This window comes from Equus przewalskii, chromosome 15 (assembly GCF_037783145.1).
Source record: "Equus przewalskii isolate Varuska chromosome 15, EquPr2, whole genome shotgun sequence".
Taxonomy (NCBI): Eukaryota; Metazoa; Chordata; class Mammalia; order Perissodactyla; family Equidae; genus Equus; species Equus przewalskii.
Genome location: NC_091845.1, coordinates 83,199,416 through 83,221,993, shown reverse-complemented (window position 1 = coordinate 83,221,993; position 22,578 = coordinate 83,199,416). Strand labels below are relative to the sequence as shown.

The window sequence follows — 22,578 nt, the reverse complement described above, 5'->3', positions numbered from 1 at the left end:
CTGGAAGGGATGCGACCCAGGTCATCCTGGTGTGCAAGAAATACTGTCCTCTGGTCTGCACTGTTGCCACAGATAGCTTCTGTAGAGAAACTTGCTTCTCAGGAAAGAGGCAAAATGGAACCTTGTGATTGGCAGCCTCCTTAGACTGATGACAAATGAGTGGGAAGGAATGGCGTTCTACTCTCTTCGAAGCTGAAAGGATGCTGTTTGGGTGAGAAGCTGCAGGAGAGAGAGATGTGATCTATAGGAACACCAAACTTAGGAGTCCCAGAAAGCAGCTACATTCCCATCTCAGTCTGCTGCTCCTCCCAGCAGGGTTACAGCCAGGTAGAAAACTGATAAAAGACACAGGAAGATCCACTCTCCCTGTGTCTGGGTCTCACCATAGCTTTTACGCAGGTTCTGTGGCCTACATGAATTCCACAGCACTATTTCCTCTTGGGGGAAAGAAAATGGGATTTGGAGTCAAAATACTTGTAATGGAATCTTCCTTTGCAACTTACAAATCTGTGTTACTCTGGCTATCACCCCATTTCTCTGAACAGGAGCCTCAGTTTCCTCACCTTTAAGAAATGGGAACAATGATGCTTATTGCACATGATTGTCATAGGAATTAAATGAGGTAACGTGAAAGAGCACTGGGCGTAGCTTTCAGATAGTAAGTGCTTAATAAATGTGTTTTATTTGAAGCTTTACTATTATTTTTTTAATGTAAGGCAAGAACTGATTCAGCCATGGGTCGAAAAGGCGTGAGAGAGAAAAACAAAAGGTTTATCGTTGGTAAGCTCCTTCTCTTGCCAGTAAAAGGCTAAAAATAACAAGCTGTTGTTTCTTCAATGTATGAGTAAAAAATAATCTTAAGCAGCTGAATAAATTTGCCATGAGTCAGGTGGGAACTTTCAGTCTGCTGCAAACACACGGTTGGCACAGAGTGGGCACACCACATTTCTCCATGGCTTGTTTCCGTAGGAGTTAGCTCGTATTCCCTGACAGCTTCCCTGGTTCTTAAAGCAAGCCTAAGAAAGAAGATTTCCTTTCTTTCTTTTTTTTTAAAAATTCTAAGAATATTTCCCTAAGACTTTTGATTAGAATATTAATACCTTCTTAAGCTTTTAGGCAAGCCAAAACCAATCTAATTAAATTGTTCATTACAAGCTCCGTTTTTAATGAGTTTGTAATCTAAAGAAAAAAAATACCCCATAGTTCCCTATGATAATAAAGAGAGAACTAAAGACCAAGTAATTATATTTTAGAATAGACTTCCATCAAAGTACCTTCCTCAAATATCAAAAAGAGTAGGCCAGTGTTCGTAAGTCATTTGCTTGTAGTGCTGGACAGCTCAATAAACCATCCTGTTCAAAACTCATCCTCTTTATTGTTCCTATTTTATAATTCAGACTCTAGAAAGCAGGCGTTCCTGCTCCTGTGTTTTTTCCCCAAGGAATGAACGAGGCATTCTCCAGGATGCAACTGTTAGTCAGTATCCATTTGTGAATTCAGTGAATCATAGAAGTTGGCAGTACAACTTTTAGGGTTCCCACTTTTTTTTTTTTCCCCCAAATCCACGTGTTTTATTTCTTAACCTTCAGTTCTTATTTTATGGGGTCTATCTCTACCTTTATCTCCTTAAACATTTTGAACACCTCTGTGTTACGAGCCCCCATCCAATTTCTTTACTATTTGTAGCTCTTCAGGCATAAATTCTACACGTTTCATCTGTGGACACTCTTTCTTGGCCTTCGCCTCCATCTTGGGTTTTGTAATCTTGGACTGTGAGTTCATCTGTAGTGGGAATTAACTTCCTTAGGAGGCCTGAGTGTCTGGAGGGTGGTAGCCTGTGAAATTTCTGCTTGGGCATACATCACTTGACCTGGAAAAGCTTTTGGTGCCAATTTTCAGCCCAATTTCCAACTTCACACTTTGTCTGCAGTTACTGCAGACCAGGCCCTCCACGCATTCTCAAGTTTTTGCCGGGCGACAGAAGTTAGCTAGTGTTTGCTCACAACAAGCAGTAATTTTCCAGTTCCTGGCTTGAACCAGGAAATCACTTTCAATTGTCTTTAGGACATGAGTCTAACGGTCTTGACTTCCATCCCGGTGAACTCATTAGAATTTTATCTCACTTTTGTATCTGGTGTTGGTTCTTCTCTGGCCCATGTGGTCTCAATTCTTATTCAGAGCTGTGATCTGAGATTTTATGTATTTAGGGAAAGAACGGTAATGTCCACGATTTTTTAGTCCATTGTCTTCATCTTGACTGGAAGTTGCCCTACACATTATTTGGAGATAATAGTTAAGTTGCTTGGACCCAATAAGCTTTGGATTAAAGTCTTGCCCCTCTTCACCTCCCCCTGCCCCCCACCATGCCCTTTGATGAGGCATCTAAGCCTTTCTGGGTACACCCTCCTTCATGCTGGTAGACATGGCAGCCATGAATCAGGGAGCACAGCAGAGAGCCTAGCATCATGGGGCAAGTGACTAGAATTGCTTTCAAGTCAGATGCACAGGAGAATGTCATGCTCCTGGCTGGCAATCCCAGCCTAACTGCTCTATGTTAAATACTTTCCTTGGAGATGATTTTGTTCACCTCTACAATTCCTGGATGAACGTTTCCCTTAATACAAAAATATTTTATTAGAAGTATTAATGCCATACTAATTAAGTACTTAAGATTCAGCTTCCTCAGACTTAATGAATGGCTGTGTGATATGTCTAAGTGGTAAATAGAGGTTTCTGGCCTTCTTCCCAAGTCAGTATCATCCACTGTGGCCTGCACTCACAAGAAATGAAAACAGTGTATACTGCTTCCTTATTTCTGCACATACCCATTGTAACCAACTGTGGCGATGGTGGTTAAACGTTCTGGCATCCTCAACTAGCCCTCCCAAATAGTCCAAGAGCCTAAAGAACTCAGCTTTAGGAAAGGAAATTCAGAAGTTCCTTCCAAGTTAGGGTATAAATTTCAAGGAAAGTAAAATATTAATCCTAAATTTTTGCTTCTTGGGAATCATTCAGTACTTTAATATCTAAAAATGTAACACCAAATTACAATGACATTTCTCTCCACTCTAGAAGCTCCTACTTGTCATAAATCACAGTTTAAACAACTCAGTTGTGGTGACTACCCCAAGCCCCCTGAACAACTCCCTTCATGCCTACATTTCCTCCTGCTCTTTTCTATCCTAAACTCTTGGCTGTTTTTATTGTATGACGTTTTCTTTTAGGAAGATCAGCCCTGAGCTAACTTCTGCTGCCAATCCTTCTCTTTTTGCTGATGAAGACTGGCCCTGAGCTCGCATCTGTGCCCATCTTCCTCTGTTTTACACGTGGGACGCCTGCCACAGCATGGCTTGATAAGCGGTGTGTAGGTCCACACCCAGGATCTGAACCTGTGTACCACAGGCTGCTGAAGTGGAGCATGTGAACTTAACTGCTATGCCACTGGGCTGGCCCCTGTAGACTTTTTTTTTTTTAAATTTCAAAAAGAAAGGAGAAACAGGTAGGGATGAAAGATATATGATTAAGTCTAATCATGTGCTTAAAAATCTTCCTTTGACATGTTGGTGTTAGTAGGAAACATTCTTGCTATGTTAAGCACAGAGGGCCACGGAAGGCTTTCCAGTGAGCCTAGAAAGAGCAGTGCTCTGGAGACCAGGAGAAGAGGAAAATAAAGCCTAGCTTGAAAGAAAACTTATATCTAAATGAGCCCTTGTCCTCTTACACTCCCAAATTCCTCAAACTTATGGACTCAGAATTTCACCCAGGGAATCATAATCACATTTTAAAGGATCAGCATTTCGGCCATCAAGAGGAGGAAATATCATTTTTAATGATATGGCTCTTGGAGACTGTTCACAAGCTTTTATTTCGCAACAGATGAAAAAGGCAGCATCTATGTTGGCATCTCAGTCAACAACAGCTGCTTCATCCAACTTGTACACAAAACCCCCGATTCCATATGGGAAGCCACTCCTCATTTTGTCTTTGAGACTTTAATTCAGCAGCAAAAACTACTCATATCATTTCAGATTCCACTTTAAGGAGTATGAAGAAAGATATTGGGCAGGAAAGGAAGCACTAATTAATTTTTATCCTTAAGAAATTATGATAATATTATGGAGTTTATACGTATTATGAGTTTTATGTTAGAGATTATTGGCCACATGGCAATTCACTTCAGATTAAAGTTTTTAACATACAAACCATATAACTATAAAATTTAAATGAAGCTCAAAGGACTAACTATTCAGTGCGTTGTACCTTTCCCTGAATTGCTCCACGTCCTGACTGCAGTAGGAATGTTCTTTGAATGACAGCCTACAACGTGGTCCCGCAATGTGCAAGGAGACTAGGGTTCTAATTCTGACTCTCCCATTCACTAGCGAGGTGACCCTGAGCCAGTCACTTAGCTTCTCCGGACCTCTGCATCCTTAGGCAGCTGGTACATGCTTAAAAAGTCTCCTGAAACACTGAAATTTCATAATCTTTCTTTTGAATACATATACATCTTTTGAAGATAAAGGCAATAATGGTTGACAAATAGAAATGACCCGACAAATCATTAACTCAGCCAACTTCCTGTCTAGCTGTCAATATACATATTATTAGTGCTACAATGATTTAACGTTCTATAATTATAGACAAGAACTCTTTGTATTAAAAGCAAAAGAATTTCACCTTCGATCAAAGATGAACAAAGAAACTCCACGTAAGATTACTATATTATAGTGACAGTGGTTTTTTGCCCCATTTTTTACGTTAATTATCTACTCAAAAAAATGTTTGCCCAGCATAGCATTTGGATAGTGGTTGTGACCCTAGGTTAATGAGGTCAAGGTTGTAGGTTTGGGCCCCGTCTAGACTACTTGGTTTTACTGCATTTGTGGCCAAAGCCTGTGAGCCTCTGAGGCGTGCCCACATTCGTCCTGGCGACACCAGGTGAAGAGTCCAGACGGACTGGCTTGCGGCTGCACGTCGAAGTTACAAGCACGCCCTGCAGCTAGGAGTCCAGATCGCACGGTCCTGTGGAAACGGCGGCGCAATGTGCCATTGTTAATTTATTAACCTACTCACAGATTCTTCATGGGGAAAATACAACTTTTTCAAGTTTAGCAAATAGTTAACATGGTTCAGTTGCCCAGATAAAAAGAGAGGTGAGGGTAGAGTATTATAAAAGAACCTCACAGTAATGTATTACTTAGTGTAATACTTTGAACTATTTATATTGAGTGTTTTGAAGAGCTAAATAGAATTTTGTCCTAAGAAAACGAATTTTGTAAGGATAATGTTTCCATGACTTTCTCATAGAGTTATCTTTTTTTAAAACACAGTTTTGTATGCTACTTTTTTTTTTCATTAAAATGCTGTAAAAACTAAGAGACACCAAAACAGTCTGGTGGAGAAAGCACTGGACCAGAGGCCTGTTGAGGAGCGTGCTCTGTCACTAACCAGCGACGCCATCACATGCAGGAAATTTCATCTCTTACTTCTTTATTCCTCAAATATTACGAAATATTTAGAATGCGAATACCAGCACCTGTTCTCACCTCTGTCCCATAGATTGTTCAAGGTAAGAAGTGAGGTCTTTGGAAGACATAAAAGCAGTTTGAAAATAGAACCTTTCCACAATGCGAGGATAATTGAAGTGAATTTAATGAAAGAAAGCTCGGAACTTCAAAAGACTAATGGACTTTTTCATTCAGAAATTCAGCAGAAATATTTTTCATTATTTTAACTGAACACTTTTATTTCAAGAACTATACCAAGGCACTTGACTAACGCTGAAAGAAAGGTAAAATGGTAGAGACCGAATAGCTTCTGCATTTAATCCTTGTGACAGCAAAGGGCTGGGTACAAAGTGGGGCCCTCAGGCTAAATCTGACCAACACATCTATTTTCTTTGGCCCCCAAAGTGCTTACAGCTGTTGGGATTTGAATCTTCTGTAGGTTCACTAATCCCAACCAATTCTCTATTTTCTGATTCTTTAGGTCAGTGCCGTTCAAAAGAAAGAAAACGCGAGCCCCATATGTAATTAAAATTTTCGTAGTAGCTACATTAAAAAAATAAGGAGAAACAGGTGGAATTAGTTTTGATAACATATTTTGTTTAACCCAATATATCCAAAATAGTCATTTCAACATGTAGTCAATATAAAAATTGAGATATTTTACTCTGTTTTTGTACCAAGTCTTCAAAATCCTGGGTCTAACTTACGTTTCCAGCCCGTCTCAGCTGAGACTCGCCGCCCTTCAGGTGCCCAGGCACCTCGGGCTGCCCACCGGCTGCACAGCACAGCGTTAGGTGCCCTTCTCACTCTGTCACCTACCTAGCCTTCCAGCAACAGTTCTGAAAGCGTGCTCCCTGGACCAGCAGCATCAGCATCACCTGGGAACGCCTTAGGTGTGCACATCTCAGGCCCCACCCGGCCCCCTGGGTCAGAAACTCTGGGGGTGGGGCCAGCATATTTACTGAGCCCTCGAGGTGATTCTGATGCGCACTAATGTTTTAAAGTCACTGCCCGACTGGCGTCTCAATTTGCAACTCTGGCTTATATGCTGATAATCATGAGTAACAGGCAAAAACAAATCCAACAAACAACAAAAGTGCCCTCGACTACCATGTTTGCATTCGGCCCCGTGGAGGCATCACAACCTGAAGTACGACAGACTCCCCAGGGCAGCTGGAGAATTATGAGTGAAACTGTGTATTTCTTCCAAACATCCACGCCTGGCGTAGTTTAGGGATGCCCAACAGGATGTCACCTAGGAAAACACGCTGTGCACCTACTCACAGAGGTCTGGAATTTCTTTAACTGGGGTGGGGTGGGCGATACCCACCTCCCTACCTCCATTAGAACCAAGCTCTTCCTGGGGGAGGAGACACACTCGCCTGACTCAGGTGAGAGGCAGACTTGAGGGAGTAGAAGAGCACGGTGATGGGAACCCAAGGACTGCAACCAGGGTCATGCTTTACTTCTCATGAGCCGCGGGGCCTTCAGCTTCTTAAGCTGTGACTGATTTTCTTCATCTGGAAAATGATAATGATATGGAAGTTCATGACAATGATGAACTAAAAAATATCTGTCCAGTCTGGCTCACAACATTGGTGGGAACGTCGAGTGAGATCACGTGTGTGGAGATGCATGAGATCCTGTAGCTTTGAGACTTTTGTTCGTGTCATTAAATTCACACTATGGTGTGAAAAACTAATTTTCTCCCTGAAGGCAAATCTGGATAAGAGAGATTGGGAAGCTGCACATGGTGCCGGAAGCGGAAGAAACTGAAGTCCCAGAAAGGTGGAAAGGCTCAGAGAGGAAGCCTAGAAGCCACTGCTGGTAAGCTGCTTGGACTGGCTATTTTGCCTGCTCTAATCATTCTCCTGAATACCTACACAATTTTAAAATATAAATTACAGTGATACCACCCCACTGCTTATAATACAAAGTTCAGACCATCACCTCTACTATTACTTACCACTCCAGTCATTTTCTACGTGGGGCTACTTGTATGTTCCAATTAAACAGTGTGTGATAAGAGGCATGGATGCTGGGCCAATAAAAGGTAAACAACACTTTGCCAACTGAAAAATACGATGAGATACCGGTGACTGCTGCTTTCTGTGAAAACTTCATTAGCAAGAAATGAGTTACCAGATGCCACACAGCAGATTTAAAATGAAAATATATTTCCAGTATTTGTGTGCAGTCTGAGCAGGAGGAAAAAAAATGAACTCCTTCCAAGAGAGCTTTAAAAGATAGTTGCACCACTTTTGCCTTCGATTGTTAGAGGTGCTCTTCTAAATGTAAAATAAGAAGCCCCCTTTTAGTTGTGGAATAAAAGTAAAGTGGAAATGCAGCATTTCTGCATAGAAGGGCTATGTCGTGAAGTGGCACATTACTCATACAGCACAACTCTTGCAGGACAAGGAGAATCTTTTTGAACATCCTGTGCCACACCAGGATGCTATTTCCTCTTGTGTTAACTTCGTCATGGCCATTTCTCCTTCTCTCGTCTTCCCTTTCAGGAAGCGATTTCTGCTTTTATTACTGACAACAAAACGGTTCAAGGCAGCAACTGCCAGCATTGACTCCACTCTTCCTGAACCAGCGCTAAGGACCACCCCGCTGGTGCTTCCCTTTCTTCAGGAGATATTCAAACTCTCCGCTTGTTCTTGCAGCTAGCTAAGCCCACTCCGTTCCTGTCCTCAAAGCTACAACCCTCCAAACTAAAGCAACTGTGCTTAGGGAGGGAACCCCCAGCACAATTTCACTTGAGCAAGTAGAAATTTCAAATGATAAGCCAGTGTGACAGAAATATCCAACACCTTCTAGTTTTTATACACAGATATTTTTGGCTGAAGAAGGCCAATGTTCCCATGCGATTTCAGAATCTCTGCAGTTAGTCGGTTCCAGCTGAAGAACATGGCTCTTTGAAATTTTTTTTCTCCCTAATTTATATTCGTTCTTAGCTCCTGTAAGACAGGTGAAGTTTGTAAATCAAATTAAGAGGGTGAAAGAGAATTATTACTCTCAAGCTTTCTCTTGGAAAAATATTTACAGAGAATTTCTTTACACACAGAAATCCCCCAAAGCATTAAAGTTTATTTCTGGATCATTAACTGCTCACCAGATGCTGGGGAGGCAGGCGCTACTGCCCTTTGACTTCCACATGAAGGAGGATGGAGCATCCTTGAAATGATTAGCTACGTCAGTGGGGAAAATGTCAATTTAAACTTTTCAGCCACAGAACTCCAGCACAAAGTGACACACAAGTGTTCAAGCAAGCTTATTTAATGGACAATTGTTTGATACTCTTCTGTGTTTCTGGTGGTATCTGATTCACAAAAAGGACTTACAATTGTGGCTTTACGTTAACAAGAGTAACATTTATGATTTATGATTAATTGAATGCTTACCATGTGCCAAGAATTGTGCTAATTGCTTTCATCCTTTCAAGAGCCCTGTTGTGGACTGAATGTGTCCCTGCAATTCACAGGTTGAAGCCGTCATTCCCAATGTGACTGTGTTTGGAGATAGGGCCTTTAAAGAGGTCATTAAGGTTAAACGCGGTTATTAAGGTTGGGGCCCTAATCCAATAGGACTGGTGTCCTTATAAGAGGAAGACACACCAGGGAAGTGCTTGCACAGAGGAAAAGCCAGGTGAAGAGAGCGAGAAGGTGGCCATCTGCAAGTGAGGAGGACAGGTCTCACCAGACCAACCTTGGCGGCACCCTGATCTTGAAGTTCTAGCTTCCAGAAATGTTGAGAAAATAAATTTCTGTTGTGTAAGCCACCAAGTCTGTGGTACCTTGTTATGGCAGCCCTAGCAAACTCACACAAGGCCTATGAAGGACGGCAACGTATTCCCATTCTTCAGATGAGGAAACCGAGGCACAGCGAGCAAGTCTTCACATTTTTCACACTCTAAAGTTTCAAGGCTCAGTTATTTATTTATTTTTTGGTAAGGTTATCTCTTCATGCTGTAGTCCAGGGGTAATTTTGCCCTCCAGGGATGTTTGGCGATGTCTGGAGACATTTTTGGTTCTCACAACAGAGGGAGAGGGACGAGGGGGTTGGTACCAGTATCTACTGGGTAGAGACAAGAGATGGTGCTAATCAGCTCATAAGGCACAGGACAGGCCCCACAACAAAGAATCACTTAGCCTAAGATGTCAATACGGCTGCTGTTGAGAAACCTTATTCTAGTCCCTCCTTTTTTTTCAGTTCTTGATAATCTGTAGTTCTTATCTTTTATGGAATAAGTTAACAGTATACTATGTTTTACTGGTGGCTTTCGTTTCATATATTATATTCATATCCTCCCAGGGCAACTATAGATCCTTCAGAAGATAAAATCCTGTTGGGTAACCTTCAAATCTCCAAAGTCATGTCGAGTACTACTTAGCAGGAGCTCTGAAATTGCGAGTTGACTAAATATCTGCTGTGTCAGATCATTCTAGAAATTACCCTCTCTAATCATTTTCTGGACCTCCAGGATTCTGCACAAGTACACTGGAAGAGAGATTCATTATAAGGTCTTCAAGGGATTTGATGGCTGTTAGAGTGGTCCCAAGGTTGCCTAGGGAGGGAGGAAGCCACCAGGTGTGGAAGTCAAACCCTGCCCTCTGGTGGTGTCACCGCCGTAGGCACTGCCTGTGGGAATCCAACTGAGGCCAGCGGGAGGCAGTCTGCATCACAGGGTCTGAAATGACTTCGCGATATTTGAATGTAAATTCGACTTTGCATTCACATTTGGCTTGTTTTCTCTGTGGAACACCACATTAAATGTAACCTGTCATCAAGACTCTCATTAGAATTCAACCAAGTAGAGAAAAGTGAGAAAGAGAGAGGATAAACATACCCGGGTACCACCAGAGTCTCTGGAAGTGTGGTGACCAAGGAGTTTCAATGACTTGTTGAGTCTGTTTCTTGCCTGCTCTGCCTGACTGCTGTGCTGATCTAAGAGGGCACTGAGTAGTTGTTTCTGTAGTCAAAGAACTAGAGTTTCTAAATAACAATAATATTTAGAAAAAGGGTTTTGAAATAATAATAATAATTGAGTTCTATGACCAAAATTTTAATTTATTGGTTCCTGTGGTATTTTCTTATAGACTGATTCTGGAAGAGAAGCACACTTGTGTTTGAAACACCAGCTAGCTCTGTGGAAATTATGCTTCCCCCTTTTCCCATTAGGAGCTCTGTTCTCTCACCAGGAAACCCCACTGTACTTCTCACAAAGCGCAGCCTGTTCTGTATCCTGATGCCAAACGGGCAGCATGTGAGGGAGGCCTCTGACGTGTGGTGTGCATGTCCCTGGGAGATCAACAAGGTCATTTACAAGGTCTTTCCATTGGGAACATCAGAGCTTTCAAGAGATGCAGGCAGCCTCTCCTGGCTAATTGGGGTAAAACAGAAAGAAAGAAAAAGCCTACAAAGTACAAAACTAAACAATCAGATGGAAGAACTCAGAATTAGCAGGGAAAAGATATAGTGAACGCTGATGCCTAATCTTAATACACAAAAGCGAAAGCAACATAATTTAAGAAGTTAAAGAGAAGAAATCAGCCGATCGCAGGATTTAGCAGAGGAAAAAGGACTCAGAACAACCCCCAGTCTAGAACTGGGGGGTGGAGGCCTTGGGGCCTTTTCTTTGCCTCTCTAGAAACTCAGGCAAGTCACCAACCCTCGCCTGGACTTTGATCTGATAGGGGAGAATGATACTGTAAAGCCTCTACCTTGCTTTTGGAAGACAGTTGTAAGGTTATATGTCTAAAATAACTTCCTCAAAAGATAGTATATCATACACACTCAGTATGAATAGACTACAAACCATGAAAACAAGTTTAATGCATGGCTGAAGTGGAAAGCTAAGTTGTATATCAAGAGACATATATTCCGTACTTTGGATCTTAAAAGGGAACATTAATTTAATTCACATTAGCAGAGTCTGTTGGCTCGCAGGCATCAAAGGAAACCAACCAACCATAAGCTTTGCAGTCACAACGGTCAGTTACGATCCTGGCTCCGCATTTGGCTAATCTTGTAACTGGCTAATTTACTCAGCCTCTTTGAGCCCTAGTCTTGTTGTCTTTCAGATGGAATAAAAACTTCCTTGTGCACTATTAATATGAGGGTTAAATAAACACGGGGGAACAATTTCCATATATTGAACACTCAATAAATGTTATTACATCATTATTTATATTCTCAATATACATTCTTATGTCCCCCCACAAATACTAAGTAGATTACCCCACAAAATTTTACTTTTTACACGTGTAATTTGTCATATTATTACACATGGCCAAGAACCAGATTGGAATGATGTTAGGAGCCCTGTCGATACAATACACTCTGGTGACGCCAATTGTTATCCACCCATAAAGCAATGAAAGGATCCATGCAGGATCCGTTTTTAAGAAGAAGTGAAAGTACGAACATCTAAAGCTCGCATGATTGGAAGATTACTTTAAGTTGGAGGAGGGAAAAAAATATCTCATTATAGACCTTTGCTTGGTGAATCATACCTCAACTAATTAAATGGCAAAGATTTCCTTCAAAATGCAGGGTTCAGAGAAAAACTTTCTTATCCAACAGCTCCCCCAGTATTCATATAAGTCTCCTCCTTGAATTATGTGACTTAACATGTGGTAACTGTTGTTCTTTAATACGATTTCATGAGATTCACTTTCTAATAATTATACAACACTGTACTGTTTCTGGTAATAACATTTTTGGTATTACTTTATTGCTATATAAAATAATGGAAAAACAAATTAGGCTAAATATTTTTGTACTCAGAGCAGGCAGATTTGTGCAGTTCATTAGAACTTTGTGAGAATAACATAATATGCTAATAATTTTGGATATCTTGATATGAAGAGGTTCCAGTTCAGAGAAAATACGTTTAGAAATCAGTCTATTTCAGTATGCATCGTTGTATACATGTCAAAGATCAGCTTAAAGCCAATCTCCACACAAATTACTTGGTTTCTTTATGGTATACCAACAAATTAAGATGCTCTCTTTACATAAAAAGTCATTCTGCAACTAGAGACTTTCAATTTCGGCTTGGAGAGCAGCTTATCTCAATGTGGATCAGGAAGTCAGAAATTCCTGCCATAGAAGGAAATTTATGGGTCAAATTTATTACTTTCCTTCTTCAGAGAAATACAGGAATATATGTGTATGCCCTTTGTCCCTGTAAAATACACACTTACTGTATTGTAAATGGTGTTTCGGTTGTCAGGTTACCAAAGCAAAGCCTATTTTTAAAATATAATGTAGCTGAACTATTATTCTATACAGTCTTTTGCTTTTATTGAAAGAACCTAAGTCAGAGATTCATAACATTTTATTGCTGGAATGGTCCCTAGAAATCACATGCTGCAGGGCTCACATATGTCAATTACTTATGGGGGCTGGAGTAGCAAACGGCTGAAGCGGGCATGGTGGTGAATGGAGGACTCTCGCCTTTCCCAGAGGAGGAGGGAGGGAGCAGTTGGGAGAGTCACCTCCCAGCTACAGCCAATTGTGCCAATTGGGATCAAGGGGAAATGCAGGCTGGTTTTAAAGATAAGCTGGAAATTTAAAATTTTATGTGAAATATTCTGTTTTAAAATGTTTTCAAGAAACACAAAGGAAAAAAAAGCAACACCCTGTGGAACTAAACAGAACTCTTCTGCCGATCAAATTTGGTCCAAGGGCTGCCAATTTTCAACTTAGGATCCAGGCCAGCCACCTAATTTTACAACTCAGAAGACAGACTCCAAGCCCTGGCAAGATGCTGCAGACCTCCATCCCACACTGAGTACTTGAAGCACACCTCTGTTAGACAGCCCCCTTCCATTTCCATGTTCAACAGCAACCCCTGACTGAGGAGCTGGAGCTGGTGGTGGAAGCACACGGAGACGCCATGGGATGAGTTATGATCCAGCCCTGTTCTCCTCCGGCTGGGCTGCCCCATCTGGGGGTGCATAAGAGCAGCCTCACTTGTCTGAGAAGGGTCTCAAAGGGCAGCCGGGACTTCACCTCCCCACTCATTGTTTCTGCCAGCCACTTATCCTTCCCTTGTCATTTTTCTATATTGCTAAAGACACTGTGATGTCTTTTAGAGCTGTTGCTGCGTTTCACTAAAGTGATGTCTCCATGTGGGTGAACACAGCACAGAACCTGTGATATTCAGGTATTTTTTCATATTATTTTAACATTTATTCAACAAAAATCATCTAGTGCCCGAAAGATGATCAATAGTGAAAGGGACTGATGCTATTTTATGAAATAGCCACATCGACTCAATGGCCCTGGTTATGAGGTGATGAGGTTAAATTTTAAAATATTTTTGGTAAGTACTGAAGAATATTTATTTTTGAAAGCTTCATTATCAAATGTTTCTAAAGTGAAGTCTGATGCTCCAAGTATGAAATTATATACACATTTACATTAAAATGCTACCTTTGTGTTTTTGAAATTAATTCATTTCCTAAATTCATTCACGGCAGGTTTGGGAACACACAAAAAAAGTGCATTAGAAGAACATATCTCCTATCGATTGGGTGGGTACATTGACTGAGGGAGTTACACAGGATCAATGATGGATGAATACGGAATGTTTCTGATGAACTCTAACAGGTGGCTGGCATATACATTTCTTGGGATTCCAGCCCTAACAAAACTTCCTGGAGAATAAGTTGGTTTTTCAGGTTTGTTGGAAAATAGTTTAATTCTCATGAGCCTATTTTGAATTCCATAAAAGAGCAATGTGTACATTTTGGCTAATGGCTTGGCTCACTGGAAGAACACAGTCACGATTTTAGACACAGTACCTTGGATGGGAAGGGTGGGGGGCTGCTAAAGTACTAAATTCCATTTTAATTTTATTTCTTGTGAAGAGATCAAATTTCATGTTTTTTCAAACTATCAAGTTTTCAAGAGACAAAACCGAGATGGAAAATGGTGGTCTGATAATGTAAACTTTCTTATTACACAGAAGGTGCCATGTTGAGGACTGCTAGCAGCTCCTTTACTGAGGAGTTGTCCTGCTAGAGAGAAGGAGTGTCAGCCCATGGAAGGTGGTGGAATCTGTTCCACAAGCCAGACAGGCCAGGAAGGGTGATCAAAGTGAGACGGGAAACGGCCCACACGCTGGCCTTGGGAACTCTCTTCTCCTCAGCTGCTAAGCCCCTCTGAAAGGAAGCATTCACCTGGGAGTTTTAGTATTAAGCAAAGATTAACTATTAGGCTGTTGGGATCAAACTCAGGATCCAGGGAAGAATATTGTGGGGGCAGTGGAAGGAACGCGGTCTCAGTATCTGAAGTCCCGATTTGAGTTTTCACCTCAGACATTGTAGTTTTCATCTCTAGAAATTCAGTTTAAGTCTTTTTTATACCTTCCATGTCTCTACTTAACATGTTGAAACTTGCCTCTAACTTCTTGAACATATGGAATACAGTTATAATAACTCTTTAATGTCCTTGTGTACTAACTCTATCATCTGTGTCATTACTGGGTCTGTTTCCATTGATTGATATATTTTTTTCTCTTTATGGATTGTACTTTTCTGCTTCTTTGCATGCCTGGTTATTTTTGAATGGATGCTAAACACTGTGAATTTTACCTTCTTGGGTATTGGATGTTTCTGTACTCCTACACAAATTCTCCCGTTTTTGTTCTGGGAAGCAGTCATGTTGCTTGTCAACGGTTTGACCCCTTTAGATCGGGCCTTTAAGCTTAGTCAGGTGGAACCAGAGCAGCATGGGGTCCAGGGCTGACTTTTTTCCCATTCCCCAGGCAAAACTCTTCTCAGTGTGCTACCTGATGCCCTATGAATTATGAGCTTTTCCGCTCTGGCTGGTGGGAACAGGAAGCATTTTCTGGCTCTGGATGATCTCTGAGGATTATCTAAGCCTTCTGGGTGACTCCTCCCACATACGCAGTGAAACAAAAGGGGGATCCTTTGCAGATGTCTGGGCTCTTTCTTTGTAAAGCTCTCTACTCTCTGCTACTCTGCCCTGTGGACTCGAGCTCCTTGTCTTTCTGGACTCCCAGCTCCATCTCAACTCAGGGAGACCTGTGAGCTCCTTCTGGATTCTCCTTCCCCGTGCCACAGTGGGAAACTTCCTCCAGGCAGCGAGCTGGGCAGTCATAGGGCTCCCTTCATCTGTTTCCCACCTCAGAGATCACTGCCCTTTGTGCCTGATGTCCACTGGCTTGAAAACCATTGTTTTCATTGTTTTAGGTGAGAAGGTAAATCCCTGTTACTCCAGCTTGCCTGGAAGCAGAAGTCTCTGGGTTGAGTTCTGACCCTACATCTTGTGTGCTATTTCATTTTGGAAGAATTAGTCAGCTTCCTCCTCTTCTTTGGCTATTTATGGAATGGGGATAGTAATAGAGTGATTAATTAATGGAATGATCTAGGGGAGAACATGTCACGGTCTCTAAGATTAGTGGGGTGAACCTCCCACTTGGGAGCCCTTTCTCTTGCCCAAACAGGGATACTTGCCTTATTTGTTACCCTCAGGCCAACCAATGACCCTGCCCTTTACCTTGTGGACTAAAGGGCCACTGGGCCAAAAGGCTACTTGTCTCCTCCCAGAACCCATGGGGCAAAAAGCAAGTTTACTTGAAGCATTTTGCCAAAGCTACACCCCCACAATCAACAGTCTATGGGATTTGTATTTTAAAAAATCATTTTCTTTTCTGATGTACACCTTAGTTTAAAATAGATAATCATTTTCACCAAACTCCTGTGAAATGGAATGCACAAAACTATTAATTGAGAACATCTGCCCACAATTATGAATATATGGAACGCATTCAGCTTATAATCAGTATATTAACATTTCAAAAGAAAGTGATGCTTTAAGGGAAGGATATCTTCTGACATTAAAATTCCAACTTACACAACTGACATGAGTGAAAAAAGAATAAAATCATATGGCTTTTTTATTGCATGTTTATTTAGGCCAAACCAGTATGAGGCAGCTAGATTAATTACTTTTATACTGTTAAGTACTGTACAAAGTTAATTATTTCATCTAAGTTGCGTCTGAGCCAAACCTGTGAATTACTGTTCATGCAGGGCAATGATGGTTATTTATGTACTCCCTCCATGCTACGCCTTCTTAATATACTATTTCTGACGCAAAACTAGATTTAAAAGTGTGCAAGAGGCTTTTAAAGACTACCCCATGACATAAGTTCTAAAATTATGGATTTCAAAATCAAGGTTGACAACATGATATGATAGGAAGTTATTCAGATGGTGAAATTATAATAGATTTTGTCTGAAAAAAATGTATTTTCCCATGTTTTACTCTGATCTGTTGACTCTTAACAGTTTCAGCTTGTGCTTTTTTTTTTTGCCTGATTTTACGATGTGGCTGTCTCTTTGGGACCTTAGTTTTTCAACATGCACAAAACCTGATCTCAGCCCCTCTCCCAGTGTGGCTAACAGATATTTACTGTGGCTACACGTGCCCAGGGACTCCCCATGCTCAGAGAGGCGCCCACAGCCCCCACAAACCCACCAAGCTAGACAGATGACAGCGGATCCATTTTTAAAATGTAAGATCAACTTTACAAAACTTGAATGACAGGTTCCCAGTGACGGTTGTACACAGTTACGTGAAAGAGAGCTTTAAAAGTATTATAAACGGAAAAATTAAATTTTAAGAGATGTCATTAAAGTGAAAAAGAAAAAAGATGAAATCGGTGAAAACACAAAGTGCAATAAAAATGAACAGTGTTATAGAGTCTCCTTGCTGCTACAAGTGTGGTCCTGGAGGGGTGGCCTTAGTATCACCTGGCAGCTTAGAGCCACGCCAGGCGCAGACCTACTGAGTCAAAAGCTGCATTTCGACAAGATGCCCCAGGTGAGCTGTGTATCCATTCAGGTTTGAGAAGCAGGATCTGGAGGGACATTTAGCATCACTTAAACAGTTTGCCGCTCACGTAGACTGGGGAGCCACCGCAATCCCTGAGCCTACTCCAGTGGAGTGTGGCTGCAATGGAGAGAGCCTGAGAAAGGACAGGCGGGCTGTGGCGGGGCAAGGGGCTCCTGCGTTTTCTCGGGCAGCCACTGGAGTAAAGAGGAAAAGTCCCAAAGAGGCAAAGCTGAACCAAGGAAAATAAAACTATTTCACTTACACAAATATCTGTCAGCTCCATTCATATATTTAGTATAATCAATGAATTGGATGTTAATCTGTTAGAGGAAAACCAATACAGAGCTGGACTTCCTGCTGGGACTGGTGGGAGGGTCCTTGCCTGTTTCAGGAGCATCGAAAAGGACGGGAAGTGCTCCCCTTTCCCTCGAAGCACGGTTTCACCTTTTTTTGTTTGTATGAAATATGTGAATTTGGCGATGTGAGTAATTTTAACTAACAACTGTTTTTTCTCCTTAAAATGCAGGCACTTGCCTCACAATTTTCTTTCCTTGCAGAGGCTTTCAAACTGTTCAACCACTAGAGGTCTGTATTCCCTACTTTAAAAATCATACCCAACTGGCCGAGACTTTCCGCTCCCAATTTCAACACCTATTTCTATGCTTTAAGATGTAAAACGTTTTAAAGGCATAACACCAGGGAATAAAAGTCACAACACTTTAGGAAATGAAGGAGAAAAGCTAAGAGGAACCTTCCATCCAGCAGGGGACCGAGCCTGCCCCGCTCTTCCTAGGGGTCAGCTGAGCACACCTTCATACTCTGAAACTCAGAAATTGGTGGCCAGCCACAAATCATGAGGACAAAATTTATTTTCTGCAGAATAGGGTTTTCCCGAATATATTTTAAGACCTCTGTGCTGTAACTTTAAATTTTAAGGCATTTATTTTCCTGTTGCAACAAAAGTTAAAGTAATTTAATTAATTTTCAGTGTAGTTCATTTAAAACACCAATTTTATTACTTTTAGGAGGGTTTTTGATGAAGATTTTCTTTATTGGTCATCCAAGATCAGATTAAAATGAGACTTCTTTCAGGCCTACTTGATAAGGCTTTGCTGCAATTTTGGAAACGAATGCATGAGCATGGCCTGCCTGGTTAAAGCTACAACACAGGCGTATGGCTGCTAGCGGCATCTTCTGCACCTTGGGTCCCCAGCTCTCACTGTTTTCATGTTCACCTGGGATTTTCAGTAGAGTGGCCCATTTGGGTCGGCCCTCCGCCAGCACTGCAGGCTCTCAGCCTTCCAGAGATCCAAAACCAAGGTGTCCCCTTCACGGGATATCTGATTAATAATGATGAAACCTTTCCTTAGCATTATGGAGCGGGTCTCCTAAAACATCACACTCTCAGATATTCGCATATTTAAATGGAATGCTTGAAAATATTACAGACGTAAAAGCTGTAATTTCCTGAGTATTGCACCAGGGGGTGGGGATTCTGAGGCTGGATTTTCAGCTTCTAATTATGCCTGCATCTGGAGTAAGTGGCTACATTTGTTGCCAGGCAAGGTGCGGCACTGAGAGGCTCCCTTCTTTTAAAAGGCATTATTGCATAATGTTCCTGGCCCGCAACGCCTCCAGAAGCATGAGTGTCTAGTGTGGCTTCTCTCTCAGTCTGTCACTTTATTAAAACACAACAATTTGCAAGTGTTATTTAGCAGATCAGCTGGGTTCATTTCAAAGGCTAATATTTAACAGAAGGGAAAATAACCCATCCCAGTCCTTTTAAGAAATGTTTTCTATGTACACTCAGGCAAATTGCCTAGCGTTTTATATAAATCTCAAGGCTAGGATTCAAGGATAATTTTAGGAATGTCTTACACTGCTGGTCTATATAACCCAAATGATCAATTCTACAGCAGAAGGAAACTAATTCACAGTGCGATTGTTTGTACTACAGACAACATTATTTAAAGTAGTTTAGTTTTTCTTCATTTCCTGTTGCATTTCTGCATATGGCTGGTGGCATATGAATTAAATTTTCTCACTGAAATGTGACAGAAAAATATCTGATTTAGCCAGCCCTGAACATTCTTTTCACAGTTCCTGACTTTTCTATTAGTCACAATGATGCTAGCTTACACCTGCACCCAGTGTCAGTACAAACCTATAATTAACTACTAGCACAGCGTTACACTTGTTTACATATACTTAAAAAAAATGCTGATAGTGTAGCAGTTAATGAAAAACAGCAATGGAGAGCTCTCAGGCTCTGGGGAATTTGATGGGTTACATCTGGGAGAGCAATGGTCAGAAGCAGGGCGTTGGAGTCCGTGTCAAACTCCAGTTCCGGTCCTGGCACTGGTTGGCAATGTGGGCCCATTAGGCTCAGTGTCTGTGAAAAAGTGAACCCAACAAGAGATCCTGGCCTGCAGGGGTTTTTCTAGGCAGATTAAAAGTAAGAAAGTGAGGATGAAGTGCCTGACCTAGTAAGTGTCCAATTAGTAGATGTTAACGATTATTTTCTCTGCTCCTTTGTGTCTATATTTATAGAACAGCAATGTAAGACCAGGGCAAGAATCGTAGCAACCTCTGAGGGTTGTTGTGAGAGGCATATAAGATTATCTTATGAAACAGTACCTAGCACTGGTCACCTCCCAAACTCATCTCCTAAAATTTTCACCCGTGAAACTAGATTGCAAGTTGGGAGAGTTTCAAGGATGCTTCATTCCTAGATTCGAGATTTTCCATTTTTATTTTTTCGAAGATTGTGCCGTTTAGATGACTTTAAGTCTCACATATTTTTTTGCTGATCTGGATGATGACTTAAATTGTCAATCTACCAGGTTAAGAAGATAAAATATTGCATTGAAATAAGAGTGAACTAGAGACAGAAATTATTTTCAGGGCAGTTAAAAAACTGAAGTTAAAGATCGGTTCAACCTCAGGGAATTGAAAGAAAAAAACGTGATCATGCTAAAAATGCTATGTTCAACCCCTTCATTACTCCACCGCTAGCGACTGAGAGAAGTCTATTTTCCCTAAAATGCTTTCAGTCTCTCCTTTCAGGAGGGAAATCTGTGCAAGACGGACTTGAAGGAAGCTGTGACTAACCAGCTTTTTATTAGGGACAGAATGCTGATTGAGTTGAAGGCATTATTTTAACTCAACTTGTCTTCCCAATACTATTGGGATTTAGAATTAGAATTGCTGTATTTTGCAATGGAGCACTGAGGAGAACAAAGACCAGCTACTGACATTCAACTAAAAGGGTTTTCCTGAGAGGAGAAGGGCCAGACTTGGCAGGCTGGCCTTTAGGCAGCAATTTCCAAGGACACACTGGAATGACAAAAGAGGTACACGCTTCCTGAAATCAGAGGCACTCGTCTGGACAGGCGTCCACGCCAATTCAAACCAACTTTCATGTTTTTGTGTGAGAAAAGGAAAACCTCTCACGTAAAGTTCTGTATTGCAGACTCGCCAAATGTTCTAGTTCCTTGCGGGGCTGATTTAATGGGATGTCAGTGATATGAGGATACTGGAAAATAAATTCCTGGAGAGCTATAAATAAACAGGTATTTGTGCCATTAGCTAGCCTGTGGAATTACACCAGGAGAGCTTCTTTTTGGGTCGTATCTCGTTTTAGAGAGCCAGCCACACACTGGCAGTTAAGGACTGAACCCCACGGCTTTCTGTCATCTCAGCACAGCCTGTTTCCAGGAACCTCCTTCTAACACCACTACTTTGGAAGTCAAATCATCACTTTCTCTTCTGAGTACATACCCTAACACTTGCCACATGTGCAGGAGAAATGTATAGAATGTTTACGGTAGCACTGTTAACCATTGAGTATTGCTTTTCCAGAATAAAGGAAGTTGCAATTTTTTCTCCTTCTGTTCATGATCACTTCTCATTTCTTACTCTTGGGGAAGTCTCTAATGGAGGCCTGTAGGGCGGCTCGCCCATTTGGGGGAAGCATGACATCCCAGATGCTTGTCTTTTCCTTGGCCCCATCTGCTGGAAATAGTAACTCAGTCCTTTGCCTAAGCTGGTAGGAGAGAAGCTGTAGAAAATCAAATTAGCGGGAGAGAAACTATTAGTCTTCATTTTCTTGTTTCCAGCCTGCAAATACAGATTGTTAAATACACCTGTTCCCCAGTCCTCATTAGGAAATCTTGAAGAATAGCAGGACAGGAAAAAAGCATGAGGATTATGAGAAAACACCACCACTAAAAAATAACACAAAGTCAGGATTGTTCCTTCTCATTCTGACTATCTCGTGTGTTTAGAGTTGGTTGAATTTGAAATTTTCTGTTAAATAATTTTATTCCCAGTTATATGTGGATGGATGCCACATATACGATCCCAAATGTATCTTATTTAAAATTTTCTTTTTGTTGGACTTGATGATAAAATAATCTCAATGGAGTAACCAGCATACGAAATCATTTCACATTCGGTGGTGTCCCTGGGACTTGTTAAGTTTACTGATGTATCTGTCTAAGAAGACAAAGCTTTCTCTAAAAAGAATCTAACGGCAATCCCATGCACCCCTAACCTACTTGAGGAGTTTGATTTTCGGGCCAGAGTCATACGATTACAGGGCAGGGTAGGCAAAGTGTTTCTGAAGTATAGCAAAGGCACCAAACGAGTCAGTTGGGTGTCCAGGAGGCACTAACATCAAATGCAGGTTTCTAACCATGAGAGTTGAGTTGTAGCCACAGAACCAGCCATTGGAGACCGAATCACAGACCTGACTTCTTTCAAAATCTCCGATGCTGGAAACATTTCCCTACATTTCAAAGCATTTTAAGTCTTTAAACCATTTAGGTTTTAAAATTCCATTTGCTTACCCTCTTCTAGCATCCATTCTGTCTCCAGGTTCTACCTGTTAGTTCACACTCTTCAGTACTGGGTCTTTCCTTTGTTATCCATTTTTCTTGTGTGGTTTCTAAGGATCCTGGCCTATTTGCCGCACCTTGAATATGACCACATAGTGCTGCCTCAGGGCCTTTGCATTTGCTCTGCCCTCTGCCTAGAGCAACCTTCCCCCAGCTGTCCACAGACTTCCTTCCTTCTTAATAAGGAGGCTTTCTCTAAACACCCTTTTAAAGTGGCACCTCCCTCTCTCATTGCTTCCACACTCTATTCCCATTCTCCATGTCATCCAACATATAGTATATTTTACTGGATTGCT

The 22,578-nt window shown here is 41.4% G+C and overlaps 1 protein-coding gene across 5 annotated transcripts in view; it reads right to left on the bottom strand.

Annotated features, from left to right (window-relative positions):
- The window catches only part of AGTR1 (angiotensin II receptor type 1), a 44,738-nt gene that overhangs the window by 5,760 nt on the left and 16,400 nt on the right, over positions 1–22,578 (bottom strand). The window contains exon 1 of one of the 5 annotated variants that reach the window (XM_070576270.1): positions 6,838–7,027. The exons of the other annotated variants lie outside the window; for them this stretch is intronic. The gene's annotated coding sequence lies outside the window, so the exon portion shown is untranslated. Of the gene's footprint in view, positions 1–6,837; positions 7,028–22,578 lie in introns of those variants that run through there. 5 annotated transcript variants of the gene reach the window in all.